Raw genomic sequence first — 24,303 nt, 5'->3', positions numbered from 1 at the left:
GAACTATTCATAAAGGTATTCAGGGCCATGGAAGAGTTTTGTTTTGTTTTGTAATTAGGTCATATAGTCACATGACACAAAATTTTAAAGTATAAAAGGTTAATAATTAAAGAGGGTGTCTCTCGCCCCACCGTCTCCTAGCCAGGGAGGTGACTGATACAAGTTTTCTGAGCATCCTTCAGGAAATATGCTTTGCATATATAAGCAGTATGTATATATAACCCAGTTTTGTTCACATGACCCTATATTGTGATGATTCTTGCATATATATTGCAGAGTTTTAAGTAGAGGAGTGATATGATCTGATTTAGCATCTCCGAAGTATTATTAACTGCATTGTGCAGAATAGATCGGGAGGAGAACAGGGCAAGAAATGACCACTGCCTGACATAAGATTGTAGCAATATAATGGACAAAAAAGGAAGACTTTATAACTAACTCATTTCATCAAACAATCACTTCCAATATATTTTTAGTGCATCTCTATAAAGATCTCAGAAGCATTTTTATCTAGTTCCCCAACTACATTATAGCCAGCTGAGAAAATATATTTGAGCTTACAGTTTACAGATAGAAGAGACAAGGTACACAGAAAGGTAAGTTTAGGACACCTCAGTTCTGGGTCTAATAATCTCTCTCCCTTGAATATCCTAACTCTAGCCTCTTGGTTGTCCCAAACCACCAGCACAATGAATGGGCAACCTTCACCAAGAACCAAGAAAATCAGTTACTGCACCAACAAAGTAAAGTAATGCTCTAAGTGCTCCTAGAAAATGGAGGAGAATTTTATGTTGTGATTCTTTCAAATCCTTTAAAGACTCTGGGGTAACATAAAATATTATTAAGTTACCAAAATTTCAAATAATTATTTTCATAAACAACAAAAAGAAGAGAAATTAAACAAAGCGTTTAATTCCCATTAAGGGTTTTCTGGACAAATAACTTGATTTTCCTTAATGTCAACCAAACCTCATACTCAGGGCACATTCAGTAACCATGATGGAGTCTCTTTTGGAGGTGGATATGGAAGGCTTTGGTAGGTGGACTTCTAAGATGACCTTCAATGATCTTCATCTCATGGTATTCATTTCCTGTGGAATTCCCTCCCTATGAAAGTAGGCTGGACCTAATAGCTTACTCTCGAATAAATAGAATAGGCCAGAGAGATAGGATATCACTTCTATCCTATCAAAAGACTGTGATTTCCATCTTGCTGGCAGATTCTCTTTATTGCCTCTAGGCTTGCATGCTTCCATGAAGCAAACTGCCATGTAGCAGAGGTCTACCCAGCAAAGGACTGAAGGTAGCATTCAGCCAATAACTAGCAAAGAATTGAAGCTTTTAGTCCAATACCCTGAGAGGAACTGAATTGTACTACCAACCATGTGAGTGAGCTTGGGAGAAGATCGTTCCCCAGTCCAGTCTTCAGATGAGAATGCAGCCCCTGGGCTGACACCTTGATTGCTGTCTTTAAGAGACACTGAAGCAGAAGATTCAGCTAAGCTGTGCCTGGATTCCTGCAGCATAGAAACTGAGACAATAAATGTATATTGTCTTAAGCTGCTAAATTTTAGCACAATTTGTTACACTGCAATAGATAAGTAATGCAAAGGCATTGCCAGCATATCCAAAAATCAAATCACTTTGATTTATTTACATACACCAATATTATGCTGTTAAAGGGAACATGTGCTTTTCTTATTAACTCAACAGTATAACTTAGTGACCAAAATGCTAACTAGAATGCATACTTGACTTGGACTTAGGTATTGATGTGTCCAGAAATTCAGTCCTGTCTTCAATACCACTCTTTCTGTGTCGTTCCCTAAGCATGTTTTTCAGGACTTTCCCCTTGATTCTAGACCTTTTGTGAAGGATGCTGAGGAAGCGAGTGTTACCCCTGTGACATAAACAGGAAAGGAAAGATGCTAGGCTGCCTGTTCAAAGGCATGTCACACAAAGGCAAACCTGTCAGCAATTCCAGCATCACTGGATTTAACAGGGGGGGTCTCACCAAAAAACGTAAGCAGCCCTACAAAAGTCCTAAATGGGAACAAAAATATTGGGAACAAAAATATAGTCAGTCCTGACAGACCATGTCTTAAAGGGATACTCTTTTATTTGGGAGGTGAGATGAGATGAGATACTATAGGCTCAGAGATTTTTTTCTTCCTGTTTTCCTAGGTGATTTTAACCTGTCTTCACTTAAAGTTGATAAACCTATATTTAATGAGCATTGACCTTGGGGGTTTGAGAAGATGGAAAAGAAATAAAATTCAAAGTTTCTGCTTTTAATGACAGTCAAATGATGGAAACAGGGCACGTGTGAAAAAGACCTACACACATCAAACAGGGCATCCTAATCTGACAGAAAGTGATAAACAGAGAGCGCTCATTACTTACGTGCAGTAAGACTCTCAGATCACTAACTTAGTTGCACAAGAAATACCCATTTAAAACTTTTCCTTAATAAACATAAACCCATTTGTGACCTCTCTCCTGCCTAGTGGGAAATTTGATAAAAAGCCATTATTGGGGCCTTTCTCTTTCAACGCCTCCTGCAAAATTCCTGGAGGAAGGACAGAAGCCTATAACCTCGAAGATAGCGTAGCTGTTGCTAGTTCCTCACTGCTCAGGCCTGTAATGGCCCTTTAAATATGGGGCGTGGGTTAAAGGTAGGCACAGTAATCTCAGGACACCTCAACTAAGGAGCAGAAAACAGGAATCAGACCTTCCCTGTCCGTCACTCACAGCATTCCTTGAAAAAACTCACTCACCCTGTTAAAGTCTCTGTTCTTCTTTCTGTACAACTGAAGGCAAATACACTTTTTAATAGGCAGTATTCCAACTGCTTCGTCAGCAGTCAAATAGGTGGTTTTCTCACACTTCCATACTTTTCAAAATGAGGCTAGTCAGGAATTCTGATGCACATGTGATGGATGAGGTAATTGGGACAATGCCACAAAAGATTCATCCAAGCTCCCGCACAGTAGGTTTTCAGCAAAATCAGGCTTAGAAGGGATGGTTTAGGAAATTTAATCCAGTGTTCTTCATATTGCACTGTGGCTGCCATAATAGTAGTTGTCAATTGCTGCACCCCAAGTAGATGTTAAAAATGAGAATATAAAAATAGCTCTGATTATGGGTTACACTTCAGGTGGATCATCTGAAGCTGGAGAAGAGCTTTATTATGTCCAGGTGAGGACCTGGGACTAACAAGATAACAGAGTAGAGATGGGCTTTCGTGTTTGGTTGATAGGGATGGTGTCTACTGTACCTTTGTTTTTAATATTGGATCTTTCTCCGCAAATGTATGGATACAGCACAGAGACATCTATTACCTGTTTCTGAAACATCATCAAAAGCCCCATGGGCAGCAGAGTGTAATGCAATGTGCCAACATGACAAGTGTGAAGTGTGTCAAGTTAGGGAACACCATAAATCCTCTATTCAATTCTCAAAGAATATGATACACAAATGTCCATTCATCTTGCTTTCTCGCTCTTCCACTATTTTCAAAGGAAGCATCTGATAGGCTAGTGAGGGCTCCCTCTGTGCTGAGCTCCTGAGGGCAAGACTCATTAGCCATGTGGCTGTCTCTAAAATTATTACATCCACACACTCAGGGAAAATAGGAACCTGAGGTAGCACACCATGCCTTGCTGCTATCATTTGTCAAAACCTGGCACCAGTTAGAAATGACACAGGATAACAAGTCCAGAAGCATCTAGAACAAACAAGAAAGATTCATCACTGAAGACAGGGCAAAAATACACTTCCATCCATCCATATATCAATTATACCAGCCATGAAAATAAGTACTGGTTCACATACCCAAGGCCTGAAAAAAAGTCAGGTGGGCCATATGGAAATTACATTATAATTCAATTAGAAACCAGACCTAAGAAAAATTAAATGTGTGTACTCTCTGTATGTTTGCTCATCATTAGGTTTGATTTTTCAAACAAAAAAATGTTTGAAACTCAGGGGAAACTCAGAAATTGACTATAGAAAAATATGTGCATTCCTCCCCCCTAGTTAGGCAACATCTGAAGAAGTAAAGAGAGGTAGGTGGCAAGGACATTCAAGAGAGATGAAGTGGCCAGCTCAGCAAGAACAAGAGGTATCTAAGACTAGAGAATGGGCAAAATTTGAACAACAATAGCTAAAATGTATGAAGTGCTCACCAGGTGCCAGACCTTGCTAAACTTTACCGATGTATTATCTCAATTTAATCTCACCACCACGGTATATGGATGGTACTATTATTATTCCATTCATTGATGAGGAAACTGAGGCACAAGAAAGTTACGTGACTTGAAAGTTAAATATTTGAATTCAGGCAGTTTGACCAAAGCTCATATTGCTAACATCTAAAACAGTATTTTCAAACTTACTCTTGCATCAGAGTTCCCTGGAGAGCTTGTTAAAACCCACATTTCTGGTCCCAGCCCCAGAGTTACTGATCCAATAGGGGAGATCTGGGAATTCGATTTTCTAACAAAGTCTCAGATGATGCTGATGCTGCTGGTTCAGGGACCACAGTTTGAGGACCACTGCATTAAGCTATATTGTCCTTTTACTGGGTGAGGGTTCTAGTTTGAGGTGAATAACATCAGCAAATGCATAGATTAAAAAGAGATCAAGTCAGGTAACAGTGAAGAATAACACGTAGCAAACAACTTTTTCAAAAAATGTCACAGCTGAAACTTGAAAACTGTGAATGTTGTAGTATATAAACAAAGATACTCTCCTTTATATACATGAAGAATAAAACTTTGTGGATCTACAAATGAGGCAAGAACACAGAAACTTTCACAGGTGAAGCAAGGCATGCAGCTGCACCAGTAAAAGCTATTGGTATGTATTTACCCCAAGTATGCGTAAGTCAAAAGGAAAAAGGTGAAAAGAATACTTTGATGCTCATGTGGCCATAAAACCATACACTATATCTATGTCCCAGACAGCTGTGTGTGTGTGTGTGTATGAATACACACACACACACACACACTAAGCAACATGGACAATTTTCTCCAACTCTATGTCAAAACTGAGGATTTCATTTAAATTTAGGAATCCAGCAGAATCCATTGTCTTTGAACTATATAACAGGAGTCAACTAAGAGACCCTCAAGAAAACTTTATTCTTGGATCTCACAATATGCGCATTTAAACAGAGCTTGTATATATATATATATATATATATATATATATATATACATATATATATATATATGTATATATATATACACACACACACGCATATATATACATACATGTATATGTATACATACATGTATGTATATATGTACGTGTGTGTGTATATATATGTGTGTGTGTGTGTGTATATATATATGTTTAGTAGAAGACTTTTTAAAATTCAAAGTGTTTCCTGTAGTAACCAAAAAGTCTCCCAAGCCTGGATACTATTTTCATTTCACTATACTGGTAATTTTTACATAGAAAAGCATGTGCAAAATAAAATCAGCCATTTAATCATTCTTTGGACACCTTCTATGCCGAAGCTCAGAGGACACAAAGGGAGGGTTTGGGCATCAGGACTGACAATGAGGCCTACAGCCTAATCGGACAGCCTTGTCTGGTTTCATTTGTGTGGATGAATATGTCTCTATCTCCCAGGACGTCTTAGCTTTAGCCAAACATGAATATGCATTGAATCCAGTGGATGGTACAAAACATTTCTTTACCTTTCCCATGGAATCCCATGTGGAGCCTACCTCAGTGTGGTAGTTTGTGTCTCTTTCCCTTTGGATGGTTAGTTAAGAGGTGGTAAAAGATATCAATGAAGGGAGAATAAAATTATTTACAAGGTCAAATGTGGCAAGTATCATATACATTGTGCCAACAATAAGTACAGATAAGCTTAGAGAACAGAGATATCTGAAATCTTAGCAAACTTTCTGAGAGATTATGGGACTTGAGATATGAAAGAAGGCTGAGAGAAAACAATGGGGAAGGAACATGCCAGACAGAGCAAATCTCAGCAGGAAGACTGGTAATCTAGTAGCTGCCATTATAAAGAAGGCAGTAAGTACAGTAATGTGATGGGGGCAGCAAAACTCCAAACAGGGGAAACACCTTGGGTAATTATAGAAAAGAATGCTTGGTCAGAGAGGGACTGGGTGGTCACACCCGGGGTGAATTTTACTACAGGCATTGGAAAATTTAAGAGGAGTGATGTAAACAAAGCAATGGTTTAAACAGAAAAGATGGTGGCATTTTATGGGATGTGTTTGAGGAAAGAACATCTAAGAAAGTGCAACTGCCCAGATGTGAAATAACAAGGATCCAAACTAAAGTCAGGCCAGCACGAGTGTAAAGGAAGGATGACTGTGAGCCCAGAAACTAAGGAGAAATCCCTGTTTGGCTATGACAGTGGCTGAGGCAAAGGAATAGCCAGTGAATGATGTTAAGCTTTTCAGTGTCAGTGTCTGGCCAGGAACAGTTACTGAGGCCCACAGAGGTTGACTAACTTGACCACGTTCATGGTTAGTCAATGGCAGGGTAGCACGGAGCTATTTGGACTCTCAGCTCAGCCTTCCTTCCAGTACATTACGTTACCTTATGCATGGTTCATACAAAGCTTTTGAGTCTTGATGATACTGCATATCTCAATCACTCTAAAACCACATGGCACATCTTATAATAACAGCAAAAAATAGCAAATATTGTTCTAGCTCCCCAGTTACAATTTAAATCAGTGGCTTTATAAGAAATCTTTCATTTTTCAAATCCTAATATGATTATTTACTTATAAAGTCATAATTATAGAAGTTTTCCTAAACAGAAATTCTATGTGGTGCCTCATTCCCTACACAGAGTAACCGCTCCCATATTCTTCATTGATTCTGAAGGTTCTTTAGAGCAGGGTTCCTCAACCTTGGCACTTCACATTTGAGGCCAGGTAATTCCTTGTTGGTGGTGCTGCCCTGTGCCTTGTAGAATGTTCAGCAGCATCCCTGACCTTCTACCTACTAGATACCAGTTGCAACCCCCACCCCAACTGTCCAGCTCTTATGCTCAAAACTGCTTCCAGACATTGCCAAATGTCTCCTGAGGGATAGAGTCACTTCTAGTCAAGAATTACTGCCTTAGAGGTACGTAAAAAAAACTTACATTAAGATATCATTTCTATTCAATAGTCCTCCTATTGGGAAAACCAAGTTCTATCTCAGGACAGTGGTTTTCTTGTATATGGACCAGGCAGTTTGGGGAGAGTTGGAAAGACAAGACTCAATCACCAGTCACTAAGTTTTATGTCAAAGTTCCCCTTAATGGGAGCCAAATGTGCTTACAAATTAGTAGAACGCAAAGGTCTTTTGTGGTCTTTAAGAAACGTATGACAAAGAATTGCTTTCCATGTCACCCACTCTTCACTTAAAGTCAATCAAATTCTTTTCAGCTGGTTCAAAGGGATTTCGTCTTTCAGGACAAACAAATTTGCAACTACCTTCAGCAAATTTTAATGTTGGAATTATAAACCCTTCAAACGACGGGAGTCACAGTGGAGGACAGAGCTGAGCTCCCCGTCACTAATGGCCCTGGTCTATCAGGCAAGACCACAGGAAATGGCCCTTTATCTGAGAAGGACGCGGCTATGACTACACACTGATCATCCACCCCAAACAGGCAGGCCCGGGAAGGAGTACAATAACCGACGAGACATAATGTACCATCAACATCAAATTCTATAACTGTCTTTCAGATTCATCAGGAATTGAGTAGAGAAAAAGGGACCTGTTACATTTAATCCTAAGCTGACAAGACATTTGTATTTATGTGGCAAGAAGTTACATCTGCCAACCAGGCTTCTGTCTTCCTTAAGTAAAAGCTTCGTGTCAGCTCTTCTGTTTACTCAATCGCAGGCTGCTTTCTGGTCTCACTTGCTTTCCTACATATTTATATCGAAAGAATACATTCTCAGCAGCTTTTAGGCCCTTAACTGCATTTCAAGAGGAGACCAAGCCCAATCACTGTTACTTAATTAACACAATTGTGAAGACTTCAATCTAGCTCCACAATAGCTGTCCTGACCTTGCACAAGGAGGCATGACTTCATTATTGAGTATATTGTTTCCTATAAACATATAAAACCCTACAATAACAATCCCATCAGCTGAAATGAAGTTATCTGAGAACAGAATTAAACTCTAAATGACCTTTTGCTCTACTCCGTAGCCCCCTATTAATAATTTCTAATCTAATCAGTGTGGATAAATGTATGAAGGCTGGTCATGCCAGGCACAGGGCCAGCCCGGCCAATTGCCGTCCAGCTGATTCATTCCAGTCCAGAGATCGTCTGGAAAAGACGCATCCCTCGCTGAGAGGCCACTGCCTGATTTCCTCTTTTGTTATCTTTTAGCGGCAAAGTCATGTCCTTGTAACTGATAGACACGTTTCTTTGTAAATAACCCTGGAGTGACGGATAGAGCTTTTGCCAGACAAAGGCAGCAAATAGCAAGGCATTACTCATGCCAAGCCAGAGAACATTGTGTCACGGCTGACAAATTTATGGGAGATATGAGCTCACCTCTTGCACAAATATATACTTTCCTGGCAAATTCATCACATGCTTTAATGGCCCCATACTGCATTTGTCAGCTGTCTATCCCTGTACCTTGTTGCCTTTGGTTTCCTGTCAAGGATTGTTTGTTGAAATCACCTAGCAGTCCCATTCTTCAACAGTGAGACCCAAGAAAGATCAATGATGACGCCTGTATTGATAATATTTTACATTCAACTGTTTGGCTGATAAATCATTTTAACAATGCTGATATGTTTATTGGTTGTCTACCGGCATCACAATTATATGGAAAGTGATGCCAACTTAAATCTTTGCTTTGTTGGTCTGGATTTTATTTCTTTCTTTTCCTTTTCCCGTAATTAAATGTGCCACAGAACAGGTTTGACTTCCCCACCTCAATAGAGGCATGTGAAAGCAGAAGAAGAGGTGACCCTGTACTTCCACATATTGGTTTGTAAAAAAAAAAAAAAAAAAAGGAAATGGCAGCCTAGTGGTCAAGGGGTTAGGTAGCCATTAGAAGACAGAACAAGGGGTCTCCTAGGGCCCTGGTAATGTTCTGTTTCTTGATCTGAGTGTTAGGTACAAAGATGTGTTAGTTTGTGAAACGTCTTTGTGTTCTTCTTTGTAATATCTATACTTTTTTTGTATGTACATTATACTTCAATAAAAAGTTACTCCAAAATTAACAACCGTCACACACACGCATGCACACACGTATTATAAACACATAGGCTCAGGTTCGGTGCTTGCTACCTTAAAACTTTATATTAACCTTTGGTTTCTCCCTATAAATATTTATAAAAATTATGTCCAACAAGCATTTGAGAGGTGATCATTTAGCCTCCACTCCACCCGCTACCATAGAATTTCAAAGAAAACCTTAGGGTTCTCAAATTCCTTAGCCATTACCTTCTATGCCGGGTACTTTTGTCATGAACTCCAAGGTCTCTATGAGGAAACAGAGACTAAAGCATCAATAAGAAGAGATCAAATCCTCCCTTGATTTCCCCCTTAAATTATCTTTGATGAAAGTCATGTGCTCATTCTATGTCTATGATAACATTCAGATAAATATAAGCACTCAGATGAAAAGTGACAACTACAACTATCTGCAATGACTAACTCATTATTGGAAACACCTGGATGTCTGAGCTTCCCAGAAGCCCTCAACAGCCACTTTTTTGTCATTGGCCAGAACGATAGCATATAGCTCGTCCATCCTCACAGAAGTCTGGGAGAGACTATTTAGCTTCTTCAGCCACTATATCAGAGACAGGCAATGAGATGGCATTTGGGAAGGGTTGTTGAATTGGCCAACTCATAGTTCTAGCTGGAAGAGTCAAAACCAGAGCAGCCCACAGGTGAAATGGGCATACATTTGTGATGGTTTGACTGTAATTTTTTTTTAACTTTATGATGGTGGGAAAATGATATGCATTCAATAGAAACCAAATTTTGATATTTGATCTTTTCCCAGGCCAGTGACGTGCAGTATGATACTGTCATGATGGTAGGCAGTGACAGCAAACAGCAGCTCCCACGGATCAGGCACGTGATCACAAGGGTCAACAACTGATACTCTACAGTGTACTGGGTGGTTAGCACTGTTTTCAGGACGCTTTGTTTTCGCAGCCCATTGTGTCTACAAAATGCCCATCTGTGCCTCCTGCTTCTGGTGAGAAGAAGAGGAAGGCAATGATACTTGAGATGACACTCAGGATAATTGACCAACTATAAGCTAATGTAAGTGTTCGTTTAATGGAGGCTAAGGAAGCTATGATGTTCCGTAGGTGTTTTAAAGGCATCTTCAACTTAGGATATTTTCAACTTACCACGGGTATATCAGGATGCAACCCCATCATAAGTCTAGGAGCATCTGTATAGGGAATGTCCAGGGAAGAATTATTTAAAAGAGTGGTGTCAACCTTGTATGCTCGCTGTAATCACCTGAATATCACCCACAGAGATTCTAATTTAATTGGTCTTGGGTGTGTCCCCAGCATCAGGATCTTTAAAAGCTCCCCTAAGTGATTCTAATGCTCAGCCAAGATTAAGAGCTTCTGGCTTAAACAGGTAAAAATAAAGATTTGTATGCCCAAAGAAAATAGCAGAAGTATTAGATGTATCACCAGCCATTATTTTTGTGGATTTGAAGTTGAAGATTAAACGGAGGTTTTAAACAACAGCTTACAGTTGGAAAAAGAGTGAGAGTCTGGAAAAAGTACCCTCGGATTTTGCAAACACTTGAGTGACAAATGGGCATTAGACAGAACATGACTAAGTTTATTTTTAAAAGCAGTATGATTATTTAACACTCAATGTAATACATGGATCTATTAGCATAAGAGGTAGGCAATCTTATCTCTATAATTAATTGGAAAACTTTGGCACTGTTATATATTCACTCCCAGCTCTACCACTTCCTAGCTCTGGTCTTGTACAAAGTACAAACTTCTCTGTAAACCTCAGTTTTTCCATTTCTAAAATGGTGGAAATGACTGAACTTACCTCAAAATGTTTTTCGTAAGGAGTCATTGAGATCATCTAGATTAAAACACTTAGTTCAATGTCCGGCACAGAGTAACAGCTCAATGCCATCACTCTTAGCATCTCATTCAGCTCATTTAAAAGCGTTAGTGTTACCAAGGAAAAATTAGGAAGAAATGGATCTGAAAAACACTGAGGTGACAATTAAATAACCATTATCACATGAGGCTGGTAATCAACTTACTATTCAACTCTCCAGGCCAAAGTATTTTGAAATACATATAAAATGCTGCTGGAAGGACTGAGGTTACATATAACAAAACAATAGCTAACGACGAAGGCAACAATACGTTACTACAAAAAGCAATGGCCTCTCCTTCTCAGAAGGTCTACTTTAATAAGAGGTATTTTAACCTTTTTTTAAAAAATAGTGTAAGCCAGAAACATGCTGAGTAAATTAACTTCCAACATCCTTTTTAACTTTATGACTCAACAGTTGCTACTCAGATAGAAACTCAGGCAGATGAAATTCAGATTTTAGTTTAAAAGGGATGCTTTTTCACTTCCCCTGAGATCACTGACTTGTTTGTGAAATGCTACAGCAAAAGCTGCATTTGCTCCAAAACATGAAAGATCTTGGCCTGAGTGAGCCAAGGCAGAAAACTCATCCTGTAAAAGGGGCACCCCTAAGAGTTGTGGGCAGAATGGGTGCCACAGTGTTCACGTTGTGAGGCCTGTCCCCAGGACACTGGCGCTTCCTTTTCATCAGGTTTCAGTGCACAGGTAGGTCCACACCATCCCGGGTGATTTGGGGTTTTGCTTCCTCACCTCACTCATTAAATAAGAGACCTTGTCGGTCTCTATTGTGTCTGGCAGAGAGTAGGCAGTCGATAAATATTTGTTGAATGAGCCTGATCATTCTGATGAAAAGAGACTCTTTGTTTTTTTGGGCCATTGGGTTTGCCATTTACTAAATGGCCTGCGGCTTCCTGGTCTCACAAATTTATAGCACCTGTTTATGTCTTTCTCACCCACAGGTTTCAACTGAATACCTGTGGCTGTACTTACAAAAAAGGTGGCCAGAAGGACCCATCCATTTTGGCAAGGACCTCTGGTCTGAAAGGTACAAATCAGAACTTTCACCACATTCCATCTGGCACTCACTGGTGGCGCCAACACCTAAAAAGCCCTGCTTGGCCCATTTGTCACCGTGTAGGCACACACAGACCACTGACAGAAAATGGAAGTTTTGAACCAGCTTGAGTGACCTGCCTCTATGTGTAGACAGCATGGTCACTTTTTCTTCGTAGTGTTGGATGTGCTCATTCCAATGTGGTTCCTATTATGCTGTCATTTTCTTTGAAAATTCTTTCAGAAAGCTGGAAATCTCTAAAATGATTTCACATCTATTCTTTCCCCTTGCCTCCCGAAAGATCTGCTCGCAATCTGAATATTTGTCAGCACATAGCAAAAGAAAAATATTTATTTTAGTAGTAGTAGTAGTCATGGTAGTTTTACTTCGAATCCCAAAGAATTCTTTATATCACTTAGAGTAAGTCATTAGAAGGAAATCATTTTCAGTGTGATTCTTCCTGTGGAGGTATAGAGTCAGAGATCCTGCTCTATTTTTCCTGGAAATGGATGCTTGGGCTTCAAGAATAGCGAATTTTCCTCAAACCACATGAAATTATTACCATGATACTTAATCAGTAGAAAGAATAAATCCATTACACGCATGTAATTTTTTTTTTTTTTTTTTTTTGCTACTACATTTTCTACGTTCTCACAAGCAAAGTTGGGATTACTTTACTATTTTCAGCAGTTTTTTCTTACTTTCTAACATTAATGAGGAAAAATAATGGAGTTTTCTGGTGGTATTCCCAAGTGACAAATGTGCACCCACCATCCCACACTACAGAAGGAAGAACCAGAAAATAATTATTCCGTTATATCTCCTGCCTCAGAAACACCTGGTACTTAACATTGCAAACATTGCACCCATGTTAGTTATCTTATGTATGAATCTTATCTCCTCATATAATAAGCTCCCTGGGGGAAAGGAAACCTCCATTTATTGAGAACAAGCCATAGCCCATTATGTATTTTATTCTATGTGTTACCAAAAGCCCTGTGAGGTCTTTACAGAGGAGGAAAGTGTGGGAAATCTGAGTCATTCTTCCAAGTGCACAGAGTGACTGTGTAAAGTGGTCCTCACCCTCAGCTTGAGCTTGTCCAGGCACTCGGGGAAGATTTGCTAAGCAACATAGACCAGTAATCGTGCTCAACAGATTATAGCATTATGAGCCTGGTATTACAGTACTTCTGAGATTTCTGGAGTCACTTTTTGTCCCTATGAACAGCCTTAGCTTTAAACATCAACATTGGCTCAGACTTCTATCCCACATATTTTGTGAGACCCAGTGTCCTCTGTCCCACCCAAATATTAATTACTCATTTAAACCCAATGTTTATTGAGTGCTTCTGTGTGCTAGGCATTAGTCTCCCTGCTGGGGAGAGAGTGACAATCAAGACAGAGAAAGTCCCTTTCCTCATGGAGCTTACATTGCAGTGGAGATGTTAGTTTTCGATTGCTGTGTAACAAATTACCCCAAAACATAGCCACTTCAAACAACATAGATTTATTATCTCATAGTTCCTGAGGGTGAGCTGGGGGTCTCTGATTCAGGGTCACAAGGCGGCTGGGACTGCAGTCTTCTCAAAGCCCAGCTGGGAGGGGATCTGACTCACTCATGTAGCTGTTTGTAGGTCTCAGGTTCTGGCTGGCTATAGGCCGGAGATATCCGTTCCTTGCCATCTGGGCCTCTCCCCATTGGCTACTCACAACATGGCAGTCTACTGCCTCCAGGAACAATGACTCCCAATGAGAGAATGAGAGAGGGCAAAAGAAGGCAAGATGGAAGTCAAAGTCTTTTTGTAATCTAGTCCCATCACTTTCACTGGATTCTACTCATTAGAAAGGAGTTACGAGGTCCAGCTGACACTAAAGATGATAGGAATTTGCACAAGGGCAAAAATAAACACCAGAAGATGGAGATCTTTGGGGGCCATTTTTGAGGCTGACAACCACAGAGAGACAGAGATAGAGACAGACAGACAGACAGACAGACAGCAAGTGAGTAAGTAAACAAAATAATACTGAAGGTGATGAAAAGTGCTATGGAAAAAAATGAAGTGGGGTAAGGAATAGAAAGTAAGGGGTTGAGGGATAAGTTTTTTTAATATATACTTGTTCAACCGTACTGTCACAAATGACAAAATTTCATTCTTTTTTATGGCTAAATAGTATTCCACTGTGTGTGTATACACACACACTGGCTATGACTTTCAGTACCATGTTAAATAGAGTGGTGAGAGGGGCCAGTTCTCCTGATCTGAGTGGTGCCGCATTCCTGATCTTAGAGGAACAGATTTCAGTCTTCCACTATTGAGTATGATGCTAGCAGTGAGCTTGTCATATATAGTCTTTATTATGTTGAGGTACATTCCTTTTATATCTAAATTGCTGAGAGATTTTATCATGAAAGAATACTGCATTAGGTCAAATGTATATACTGAAGTGACCATATGATTTTTATCTTTTATTCTGTTAATATCCTTTATTCTGGTGTATTACATTTATTAATTTGCGTATGTTGAGCCATCTTTGCATTCCAGGAACAAATCCCACTTGTTCATAGTGTATGATCCTTTTACTGTGCTGTTGAATTCAATTTGCTAGCATTTTGTTGAGGATTTTTGCATCTATATCCATTGGACATGTTGGTTTGTAGTCTTTATTTTTCCTTGTAGTATTCATACCTCTTGTTCCCTCTTGAGGGGAAATTCTTTAGACTATATGCCTTCCATCAATCCTGCAAAGCCAGACTGGTGCTGAGAGCCTCCCGAGGGCAGTGCCCTGAATCGTTCCATTTTGTATGCCTTCTCCCAATCCCATAGAGTTGGGCCAGCTTTCTCTGTGCGCTCATGGCCATCTATAAAGGCTTACAACTCACTGTCTATGGGAGAGCAACTGGGGAGCCAACCTGGGGGATGGGTGAGGCATGGGGAGGTTCACAGGTGATGAGTCCCAAGCTGCTTATGGCAGCTTCCTGATGGTATCCACAAAGCAGGTTAGTAAGACCCATGGCCTATTGATGAGTTATGAGTCCTGGTGGCTGTGCTACCAGCTTCTCCCAACCCCTCAGCTATGTCAATCACTTCAGTATTCTGAGTCGGTCAAGAAAGAAGTGGGTCTCTTGGGCAGCATCCCACACAGCTGGGAGCTGGGCATTCAACCACTATACCTTCATTTTCCCCTGTGCGAGTCTCTCTTGGCACAAAACTGTGGCACTTTGGGAAACGGGTAGCATGGATAAAGTGAAACTCTTCTTCTTATGTTCCTCAGTAAAACTATTCTTGGATTTTTTTGCTCCAACCATGTGCTGTATCCTTTTTAACTGGACTACCAGATTCCCACAAAAGTACGCTCATCTGTAGGTCATTGTCAAAATCATTGTTCTGTGAGAGAGCGATAGCAGAAAACTCCTACTCTGCCATATTCTAATGTACATTTTTCAACGTGCACCTTAATTTTTGTTGTGGAGAATGGACAAGAGGAAGAACAACTGAAAGATTATCATAGTGGGCCTTGTGAGAAGGATGGCAACTCAGACAAAAGGAGAGGGATCCCAGAGCCTTATTTGTCTCTTAATTCCCTTTTACTGTTGTATTCTGCATTGCCTGAATTCTGACTTTCCAGCCAGGGTCTCATCTCCTGTGACAATCTTCTCATGACCCTAGGGTGAACCTAAGGTTAAATGCAGTCCCATATCCGTTTAATTCCTCTGTCAAATGATGACCAACACAAGGAGGTATGTATAGCTGACTGAACTTAAGTGCAGTGGTGCCTCACGAGGCTTGTGTTCCAGTACTGAACAGTGCAGCAGACAATTTAAAATGTAATATCAAGCATTGTTGTTGTGAAAAGCCCTTGTCCATAAATCCTGCCAGACCCTATACCCCAACATACAGCTATTCTACCCTCTCTCCCTTGATCTCCTTGTAGCTCAATGCTTCTGATTTTTCTAGGTCCCTTATTCCCTCTTTCTTGCTGCTCACACAAAAAAAATCATCACATTTATTTTTCATATAAGTGCAATTCAGTTACCCCTTTATTTTGCTTCCTCCCTTTAGATCCTGACTTGGGGCTTGACTTTTCACAACCGAAATACCTTCATCAAGGTGTTTTGCCAAACAACATCAGTAGCAAATATATTTTCCAGAGCAGGACACATGGATATTTTTACACTTCTCTGATATTTGGTTGAAACGTTAGCAAATAAGGGGAGGGATGGGCTGGAAAGGATTCCAGAAGCAGATTCAGAGCGTATATCACTCCTTGGAGATGGAAAAAGCCATGAAAGAAACTGAATACAAAACAGCTCCAGCAACAATATGTCCTTGCCAATATATACTTTCCAGTGTTTGGTGTTTGCTCTCACACAGGGAAAACAAAAGCCCCTATGGACATGGAAGTCATAATAATTCCATTTCTCCCATCCTTTGACCCCCAGCCCCTTTGGCAGCCACACACATTCTAGTTACGTAAACTCAATTCTCCAGAAAATTTCAAGAAAACTAATTTGCTTCCCTCTTCAACCATTTATATTTATTTTGGCTTAGTGTATTAAGAAGAAGTTACCTGTAGAGTGTTCAGTTCTGTTAACGATGTCACAGTTCAGAAGTATAAGCACTGAGGAAGAATTAATTTCTGATTCATGTAGCAATAAATTGAGACATGTTGACTTGAGCATTCGTTTTGCCAAGAACTTTTGCTGCCAGATTTTATTTACAGAATGTCATCATTTTCCAGAGCATTATTGTTTCCTCTTTCGGATCATGCCTTCTGACTAGAGCAGGTAATATGCGGAGGATTTACACATAATGACAGCCTGAATCCCTTCATTTATAAAATTGCATAGGACTTGGCTCATTAATGCCTGTTGAAAAATGCTAGTCTAGTAAAATCATAAGAAGAGCTTTTACCTGGTGAATTTAATTGCTAAAATCAAGTTGGACCCATTCCCACACATAATTTTGAGACTAAAAATCAATCCTGGTGCTGGGTGTTCCTTAAGGCAAATGTTGGGAGGGCACTACCCCAACTGGAAAGGTGAATTTCCCAGCTCAGGATTCTACCTCATGAACTGGACTTGGAGTAATCATCAACCTGTTTATTATACTCCATTTGAACAATTGAGGAATTCCATTAATGGTACTGACTAGATTCCAAAGGGCCATGAGATGTACATAATAGAATCCCAGTTTAAAGGATTGAAGCGTCTGTCAATGCCCCAGTGATGACACTGGACTTTCATCGTTAAGCACACAGTCAAGTTGTGAGCTGGAAGTAAAAGATTAAAGGAATGCCAGGGAAACACGTCTCCACAATTGTAGATCTTAATTCCCATTATTTTGTTTTGTTCTCCCACGTCAGGTCCTGGTTTGAGACCTGTATTCTGTAGATGAATGCAGAAATAAAGCTGCTGATTTAACTGAGATCTATTCTTAAAGCTGGAGGAAGGGCAGAGTCAGAGTTCAAGGGCTGAGAAATACAGGGTTGTCACCCAGATTGGACCCTAATATCTTCTTGATAATTGTGCATTTGTGTGTGTGTGTGTGTGTGTGTGTGTGTGTATGTGTGAAGAGTTCACAAATTATTTTCTATAACTAGGCTGATCATCAGAATTACTTGAGGAGCTTTTAAAAAATACAGATGCACAGACTAACCCATTTTGAGGCCTAGGAATCTATAGTGTGACAGGTGCTCATCCAGGTGATTCTGATTAGAACCACGGTTATAATATTCATTCCTCACCCCGCCCTCACTATTTCTCTGTTGACTCTCTTCCAATGATTTAGTTTCTCGAAGTTTCTATTTTCTTTATATTTTGACCTGCAATTTGATCCATACAAACTGTTTCTTTCTTGAGCTTACAAAGGTGTTCATCTTTCCATGTGAAACTATTATTCTTTCAATTTCAAAAAGTTTGCAATAACCAGGTAAGTGCACAGCCTGGTAAATGAATGTTCTTTAGGTCCTGGGGAAACATCAACTGCAAACTGGTCAAGCACTGCCCAGTGATCCAATGACATGCTCATAAATCCTTATCTGAGCTGATTATGACGCAAGCATGGAGAGATTGACAGAGTTAGGGGCAATGCCTTCAGCACTGTCAGTGGCTCCAGGATCTTAAAACAAACTAATTTTTGACCTTCAGGTAAAGTTTGGAGAATTGTGTCCTTGTTTAAAGAAGAAAAAGGGCTTCAAATGGATTACATACAACTTTAAAGTACATGGTCTTACAAAACAATAGCTTCATGAGCTAACTCTAAATGTTAGTTATAAATGAATCAAAAACACATGGCTGCAACTTTGCTCTAAATACAAAGGAGACTAAAAATTCAGGGGAAAGCAGCTAGAGACAAACGCAAAGTAGATTTTCCAGAGATCTATATGCTGAACAGTGGTTTAAAACACTTCCCGAAAACTCAAAATTGTCACGTTTCATCAACTCTACATTTAAATTTAGTTATCAAAATCTACAGCTATCTAAAAAGAATCAGTGTTAAGTGAAAGTTTCTAACAAATTATAATGGGAAGTAGTTTTCAAATGATACTCTAATTATAGAAAACTTGCTAAGGACAGGATACAAAATAGATGGAGACAAACTACAAAAACCCAAAGCCGGGCATCCAACAACTTTCAAGTAATTTTCAATAAAAAGAGAGTACTTCACATTGAATGATAGTTGAACAAATCAATTGTTGTTGAAGAATCTTTCCCTAATTAAGTCCTGATGGCTTTACAATGCAGAAAAGAATGTACTGGGCTTTTGACAACTCCTTCCATTCCCAGTGAAAAGGGAAGCCAGCCCAGAAAATCACTTAGGAAGACCCGGACAACAGATGGAACACCAAAACTGAACAATGACCTCAATAAGTAAGGCCTCAGAGACATGATAATACATTCCGCAGCTGGATATCATAAAAACTTGGGTACCCGTGGTGCACTGGTCTGACCATTAAAATGATGTTCTTCTTGAGCCACAGGCCAGTGTGTATAACCAGTAAAAAGCCTAATCACAAGCTGGACAGAGTTGTAGGAAGCATGTGAGCTCTGGGAGGAAGCGAACCTCCCCAGGTTTGCTGCAGCATAACTTACCGGAAGCAAGTCAAAATCCCTCTGTCTCAATTCCCTGTGGAATGACGGTAACACTATTTATTCTATCTATTTCACACAAGGATCCAAAATGAAAAAAGAAATTGCTTTTGAAATGTAAACATGCTGTAGTCAAACAAACTGATATTTTGTAAAAGAAGAATGGACACATAACATATTAGGGCTTGTATTTTTAACCCATTGTGCTAGATTAAAGATGGCTGCAAATCCTTTGACGCTCCTACCAGTAGAAAGAGGAGTGTGTGGCCACTCCTTTTCAAATTGGTCAGGCTCTGTGACTGCTTGACCAATAGAATATGGTGGAAGTGATGGTGCTAGTTTCTAGGTTCAGAGTTTTAAGGGTAGCTTCCTTTTTTTGTCACTTGAAATACTCTTAGAACGCAGCCTCCATGCAGAGAGGACACTCAAGCAGCTCCACTACAAGACACATATGGAGAGAAATGTGGCCTCTAACCAACAGCATTGTTTGACCTCATAGCTAACTGCTAGCACCAACTTTCTAACCATGTGAGTGACTCATCTTGGAAAAGGATCCTCTAATTTCCAACGGAGATGTCGCAACTGATGCCACTGCGTTCTGCCCAAATTTCACTCATGAGCAAAATAAATGGTTGTAATTTTAAGCCACTAAATTTTGGGGTGATTAGTTATACAACAACAGATAACCAGAATACCCACTATCTTGTGTAATAGCAATTTTATAATTCTTGACTTTTATGTGGATTTGGGGATCCTGGACTATGTCAACATGGGGCTGCTGGCAGTGTTCTTTCCCAATGCCATCAATATTCTAGCAGGAATTAATGGCCTAGAGGCTGGCTCGTCACTAGTCATTACTGCTTCCAGTATCATCTTCAACCTGGTGGAGCTGGAAGGTGATTGACAGGATGATCATGTCTTTCCCCTCTGCTACCTGCTACCCTTTTTTTCCACCACGTTGGGATTGCTCTACCATACCTGGTACCCATCATGGGTGTTTGTGGGAGATATCTTCTGTGACTTTGCTGGCCTGACCTTTGCTGTGGTGAGCATCTTGGGACACTTCCGCAAGTCCGTGCTACTCTCCATGCCCCAGGTGTTCAACTTCCTCTACTCACTGCCTCCCCTCCTGCATATCACCCTCTGCCCAGACTCAATACCAAGACAGGCAAACTGGAAATGAGCTATTCCAAGTTCAAGACCAAAATCATCTCACTCTTGAGCACTTTTATTCTAAAGGGAACAGGAGAATAAGGAAGTGCCAAAGAGCCTGCAGCTAGTGACAGTGCAGCAGAGTGAGAATGAGGCTGGTGCCTTCACTGACTCTAACAACATGACCCTCATCAACTTGCTACTTCAAGTCTCTGGGCCCACACATGAGAAAACCTCACACCTCTCCTGCTGCTGCTACGGATCCTGGGCAGTGCTGTTACCTTCTCCCTTTGGTACCAGCTGGTCTGAGTCTTTTCTGATGTCTGAGTCCTTTGATCATTGCCCTTTACTTCACAGTCTCCAGGGTTCCTGACTCAGACCGACCTCATTCTAGACCAAGAGTGCCTCTCAGCCCAGGCCTTTCCCACCCTTCAGTCTCCTCTAGACTTTGTCATTAGCTTTCCCTTTCCTCTGTCGTCACTGCTGCCTAGCACAGGTACTAAGGATGAAGCTGATGTGAAAAATAAATATTTTAAACCATGTAAGATGAATAATAAATTGGGGGTAAACAATAGAACAAACAAAACTGGACCTTCTACTTGCGTACAGTCAGGCTGTACTGATAGCGGTCACATCGCATGTTACCCATGTGTCCTTAGGCTTTGGAAAGTCAGAAGCCTAGTTTTACAGAGGAAGAGGAGCTCAGAGGTTGTTTTCAGAGGAAAGCATATTACATCTCAAAGCTGCCATCCTATAGCTAAAGGCACTGATTGATGTGGTCAAGGATTGTGTGGCCACAGGTCCATCTGGCAGATGTAACGTGCCAACGTGGCAGATGTAATGTGCAGCATCAGTGACATGCAGGGGTCTCACCCAATCCACATCTTTCCAAAGGGCCCTGGAGGGCAACACTTGGAGCCCTGCTGCTGCAGTTATTTTGCCAAAAGAAACACTTAGATGTTAACACTGTTGGGGAACACGAATCAGCAAAGCAAAACATGCAAAGGCAGCTTGCAGTAGAGGAAAGCCATAAGACTCAGGAAAAATCACCATCTGCCCATCAGGCAGGACAAGGTAAATACTCGACTGAGGACTGGGTTCCAACAGAAAGACTATAGTAACTAGTTTAGGTTGGAGGCATATTTCCCTAGTTGACCTCTGGATAAATGTTAAAAGAGGCAGCTAAAGAGACGCTGTGTGTACAATGTCAATTTCCATTATTTTGATAAACCTACATTGTGTAGCTGGAAGATCATAAATCTCTGGTTTACACTAGGCTATTATTTAATTAGGCCAACCCTTAATGACTCATGGTCTTTTGTCATTTTAACGATTCTTTGTTTTTCTCACATCTAATTGGTAAATCACTGCTTATCAGAGTTTATGGTCTCTTTTTTTTTATTGTACTATCTTTAGCCGCTGTCCAAGGTGATGGGAACTCCAGTTATTGACTTTCCTCAACCCTCAATGGGCTTTGTCATTGAAAAATGGAGGTTGTCATGGAAAATTAAGTTTTGGACAAATCAACAGCCTATGTACAGTGCTACTTCCTGGGTGTAACTTGAAGGAATTGCTAACTGTCTCCAGTTTTGGCCTGGAGTAACACTGTACCTTGAGACCCTGTCATTAATATCAAGCTTGAAAATATACATCTTAATACACTTCAGTATTTCTTGGACTTTGATGGTATCTGTGAGCATGATGAAAAGGGTTTTCACCATCAGATTTGAAATGTTTGGATTCTTTTTTTTTTTTTTTAATGACAGTCTTCTTTTGTCTAAAACAAGTTCAGGCAGTAGGAAGGAGTGAAGAGGGTTTAGATTTATTCACATGGTATTTTCTCAGAAGACTCTTTTTAAGAAGCAATTATTAAGCTATCCACATTAGGCCCATGCAAATGAAAAGATCAGAGTTAATTAACCTTGTCCTGAGTAAGAGAAGTGACGAAGAGCAATTAAATGTTTTGTGCTCCTCAAGGAATTTGCTTGCTTACTTACTCTTTATTTCTCAAGGGAGGGAGTTACTCTCATAATATGGAAAATGCTTTGTGGAGAGGGCTAAGGCTTGTGACTCATATATCTTGAGCCTCTTTCTCAAGCATGGAACAGGAAAAATAATGGATATTTTTGAAGTCACACAGACCTAGTTTCTAATTTTCGTTCTACCATTTGCTAGCTATGAGACCTTGACTAATTTATATAAATGTGTCGTCTTTATAGAGCAGAGCTATAGGGCCAACCTTCCCCTGACACAAGGCAGCCACCTGTTTCTCGATGGGCTAGAGCAAGTGTGAAAAAAGCTCCTCTGAGAGTGCAACTTGAACCAAAAGAGGTTTATTCAAGAACAATTGAAACCATAAATTATATTTCTAATATCACGCTGCTTTTCACTGTATTTTATGGAGTGCTTTGAGGCTATGTCTATATCCCAGAATGTGTGAATTTATTCAGGTGAATAAAATTAGATCAAATAGTAATAATAATAATAATAATAGTAATAGTAATAACAATAATGACAACAACAATAATTGATGTTGTTCTGATGGAGAAAAGTAAGAAGAGTGTACTTTTTGGTTTAAATGACCTGAAGTCATTGGCCGGTTGCCTTTCTCACTATTCAGTTGATCTTTGAGGCCCCATTTAACTTAATAACCAATGTTTTTATCTAGGAAAATAATCAACAAGTATATTAATTAGGCATTGCTTACACTTTTACTGCAAGTCTAATGATTTGTTGATTTTCAGTTAGATGTCTGTCTTTATTAAAGTCATTAATACTCTAAGTGAATTTGTGCTTAAAATTCCTTAAGTATTTAGGAATTACACACATTTTGCTTTTTACTGTGGGACCCTTAGGCTATAAACATTTTTCTATTGCAGACATATCAAACAACAAACAGAGCTCTTTAGGCCTTGCCTTCACAACTGAAAATGGAAATGAAACAAACACAGAAGTGTAAAGAACCGAACAACCATTAACGAAATCCTATGCCTATTGACTTCTCTTTGCTGTTGATACATGTAAATGTCTTCTGCAGCTGGCCACAAATTAGCACAGCCAGTATCTAAGGTATGATTGGCACGGACTTGCACTGTTCAGTCTTCACCAGAACACCAGAAGATGTGGGACCCATCCCTTCCCAGGCCTCACTGTTGAGTAAGTACAAATATATTGCCTTTATATAATAACGATGACATAATCTTGAACTTCTGAGCCCCAGGCAGCGTCTCCCTTCTAAGTGATTTCTTTATGGTTCCTGGAGGTGGTGTAGCAGTGAGAATCACAGCTTTGTTCTGTTGCCCACTGCTCTTGTGATTTTTGGCTTTGTGAACCACTGCTGGACCCAGGACTACTGTCTATAAAGCCACTGATCCTCCACTGGACCTCTGACCTCTAGACAGCTTCTTCCACTCTATCCAACAGGAAAGCTCCTTTAGCTCCTTGTGATCAGCTTTTTCACAGACTTTTTTCACAGCAGAATCATCCAGATGTTACGGAGGGTGGAAAACAGAAGAGGAAGTGGCAGAAGTTGGTGAAGTACAGCTTCATGCTATGCCTAGGACTCATGCTCCCTCTTCAACCCAGTTTATGATCATAACCATGGTCCTTTCAGCACTTGGTACCTTCCTTGGTAGAGGGAGTACGCCCATTGCTTTCTCTCCTTGCCAGACTTCCTTCAGCAACTACTAGAGCATCGAACAAGTCTGTGGACCCAATCTAAATTCTTTCTGACAGGTATCACATGCAAGTCAAGGACCTACCAGGCATAAATGTCAGTGTTCCATGCCATTTCCTGAAAGTTCAGAAACTCCCAGAATATCCAGAGGCAAGTCCTAACCCTGAGAGAGTTAGCGTTCAACCCAACAGTCACACTGACCCACCTCAATGTGTTTAATC

General features: G+C 40.1%; 1 pseudogene; it reads left to right on the top strand.

Moving 5' to 3' along the window:
• The first annotated feature begins 15,093 nt into the window (after nucleotides 1-15,093).
• Nucleotides 15,094-20,733, top strand: LOC117033349 (UDP-N-acetylglucosamine--dolichyl-phosphate N-acetylglucosaminephosphotransferase-like; annotated as a pseudogene).
• The last annotated feature ends 3,570 nt before the right edge of the window (nucleotides 20,734-24,303 follow it).

The sequence above is a fragment of the Rhinolophus ferrumequinum genome, chromosome 13, assembly GCF_004115265.2.
Source record: "Rhinolophus ferrumequinum isolate MPI-CBG mRhiFer1 chromosome 13, mRhiFer1_v1.p, whole genome shotgun sequence".
Classification (NCBI taxonomy): domain Eukaryota; kingdom Metazoa; phylum Chordata; class Mammalia; order Chiroptera; family Rhinolophidae; genus Rhinolophus; species Rhinolophus ferrumequinum.
Note: the sequence above shows the minus strand (reverse complement) of the source record. Positions and strands in the feature narration are given on the sequence as shown.